Source organism: Sceloporus undulatus, unplaced genomic scaffold (assembly GCF_019175285.1).
Source record: "Sceloporus undulatus isolate JIND9_A2432 ecotype Alabama unplaced genomic scaffold, SceUnd_v1.1 scaffold_1969, whole genome shotgun sequence".
In the NCBI taxonomy this organism is placed as follows: Eukaryota; Metazoa; Chordata; class Lepidosauria; order Squamata; family Phrynosomatidae; genus Sceloporus; species Sceloporus undulatus.
Genome location: NW_024804889.1, coordinates 1918 through 4955, shown reverse-complemented (window position 1 = coordinate 4955; position 3038 = coordinate 1918). Strand labels below are relative to the sequence as shown.

Genomic DNA, 3038 nt, shown 5'->3' with positions numbered 1-3038 from the left:
CATAGCCAAAAAGCGAGGAAGGCTCAGAGTTGCAATCCTACAACATCTGGCAGCCACATGAGTTTCTTGCTCTGTTTGGGTATGTAGCAGCCAAATTTTATGTACATATTTCCAATTGTGTAAGGAACTGTGTGCATGAACAGATGCTGCATGTGTGTTTACCCTAATCAAAAAGACCCAGGTAGGAAGAAGAACTGTGTGCACTTAAAAGCAGTCAGATTAGTGCTTTCAGCAGCAGCCAGTCATCTTAGGGGTAGGAGGAGACATTCCAGCGATCTGACCATCTTCTTCCACAGCAGATGGTAAATTAATGAATGTTCTGGGTTGCTAAGGAGGGCTTTCAGTCTTAGAAAATGTTCACTGCAGTAGTTGATTGCAGTGTACATAACAGCTAAATTAATCATTTAACCAATAGAATCAACTAACTGTATTCTAACCTTATTCTCTTCCCAGGTTTTTGATGACTGCCATGAAGGTGGTGAGATATCTCCATCAAACTGTATTTATATGATGGAATGGCTAGAATTTTAGCAGTCAAATGAGAACCATGAGTTTGAAAGTTTCTTGTAACCCAAATTAATGAGCCAGTTTACTATTTAATCGTGGACTCTTTTATTGGAGAGAACTCAAGGTATGGAGTATTTTTGAAAATGCTAAATCGCTTTTGAAGGAGAACCATTTTTGAAAAGCATTGTATTCCACAGATGGTTTGTATCAGTGTACCCCCAGTAAGGAATTATGCAGATTATGGCCCAAAACATCTGGAGGTGAAAAATTCTTCACTCTTGTTCATGTTGCAGGAAGAAGTCCCAAAAATATTTCTTTTATTAAACATATGAAGACATAAACCAAACACGGTTATACATAGCTGCTGGAAAGACAAGTATTGTTTTGAGGGAATTAGGTTGTGCTTTGGTAAAATAATTCTGCTTCTTGCCATTGTATCACACAATTCCCTTTTGGAACATAATGTTAAAAAGAACAATGCATTAAAAAAGAAGACAGTCATGTTTTTGGGGCTGGAAATCATAGCTCCCAAAGCACCTAGATGCTCTCTGTGCTGTACTCATTGTTAATCTCAGGACATAGGGTAAAATATATGTGCTTTTATAAATAAAATCTTATTATAAGGCATGTAAAGGTATTATTTCTACAGGGAAAACTGAAGCATCTTAGTCAGTACAAAGTTTAATGGCAGACAGTTGGATTAGATGGCCTTTGAAGTCCCTTCCCAACTGTTTCAATTCTATGAAATGCCTGCAAATTCTTTTTTTTAAATTCTTTTTATTTTTTAAAAATCTTGAAATTGCTTATTTTAATAGGCAGACCCCAACCGTATGCAGGTTTAATCAAAACTTTTTTAAAAAACAATCTGCTGCTGAAAATTTTTTCACATAGGGAATTTTAATGGGGTAATAGAAAAAGATCTTAAAAGATAAAAATCCTGATCACTATATGCTACATTCAAGATCAAAAATACTATGTCCCTGAATATCAATCACTGAGGAACAACAGAAGAGGATAATTCCACTCATGTCCTCTAGCTTTTCTGCATGCAGAGGATTTGCTCTGACAGTTATGTTTCCTCTTTTGCATTGAAAGCATACACTAGAATATAGTGTACAATAAGAAACTGGCTGAATTAAAAACGTGCATTTCCAAGATGAAGATGCCTGAAATACTCCAGATGAAGAACAGAACTGAGACTGAAGATACGTGCTTATGTGACCTCCACCAAGAACAATCCAAGACTATACCATACACAGACTTCTCTCTGACTATACTGACAATGTATAGTCAAGACAAAAGAGTGTGGTCAGGAGGTGATGGTGACCGCAACAACTGGCCCTCCAAGGCTGGGGAAAGAATATAAGAACCAAAGGTGGAAGCCACTGTCTTTGGGACAACCAACTCACAACATGGCAGCCATCTTGAAAGCCGAGCAAACACTAGCCAATTTCAACAAAGAAGTCAAAATGTTTCAGTCTCGGTTTCCTTTTCATTTGGAGAGAGGCCCAAGCAAACCCCCCTCCTGCCCCAACCAAACCAATGCTCTAGAAATAAACCAATGTTGTGATTATCCTCCTCCCAAGATAAAAGACTTTCTCATTTTACACAAGCAAGAACCTTTCCCATTTCAGACCTGTGGATATTAAAACCATAGTACCACTTCCTGTGGATGTAGTTTCCAAAAACCTCTCAAAAGAACTTTGCAGTGCATTAGGTAGTCACTTGTCTCTTAGATCTAGGAGTTGTAGAACTGGTCTCTCCAAACTAAAGATTCATGGATATACACTGGACCCTTACCTTACGTGAGGGATCCGTTATGACCCCCCTTCCGCATAAAGCGAATAACGTGTATGCTCAAGCCCCATTGGATATAATGGGGCTTGGACGTGGTGGTGTGCATGTGCCATGGGCATGCACCATACATTCTATTGTAGCACGGCTTCAGCATAAGCTGAAAGCCACGTATAGTGCGTATGGTAAGCCCCTATTGTTGTCAGTGCACAGGGCCATGCCGCCATTAATCACACCTGCAGGTATCTCTGCTCCATCACCACCCCCTCAGGCAGCTGAAGGAGCTCCTGCTGGACCAGGATGCAGCTGCCTGAGAGCAGGGAGTCCTCCTTTTAGAAAGCTAGGTCCTCCCTGTTGCTGTTGCAGCTGCCGCCACCTTTCTTGTCCCCTTCTTAGAAGTCCTCCTTATTGTCCTTTCCTCATCCTTGCAATCACTGCCACTGTCCAGGAGGAGCAGCTTTTGTCGGATCAGGACAGCTGCCCAGGGGCTGTGAGAGGCCGCTGATGGAAGCTGCTCTTCCTGGACAGCAGGAACAGTTGCAAGGAGGAGGGTGAGGATGAGGAGGACTCCTGGGAGGGGGATGAAGAAGATGAGGAAGGCAGCAGCAGTAGTAGCTGAAACAGCATTGGGGAGGGCTTGGCTTTCTAGGAAAGGTCAGGCGCTCTTGGTCAGCCGCACCCTGGCCCAGCGGGAGGCCCCCTCAGCTGTTTGAGGGGGTGGCAATGTACCTGGAACC

At 42.2% G+C, this 3038-nt stretch overlaps 1 long non-coding RNA gene across 1 annotated transcript; it reads left to right on the top strand.

Moving 5' to 3' along the window:
- Positions 1 to 1134, top strand: LOC121917945. Its single transcript, XR_006101130.1, has 2 exons — positions 1 to 79; positions 454 to 1134. It is a non-coding gene; the product is annotated as an uncharacterized LOC121917945 (long non-coding RNA).
- Positions 1135 to 3038: the final 1904 nt, after the last annotated feature.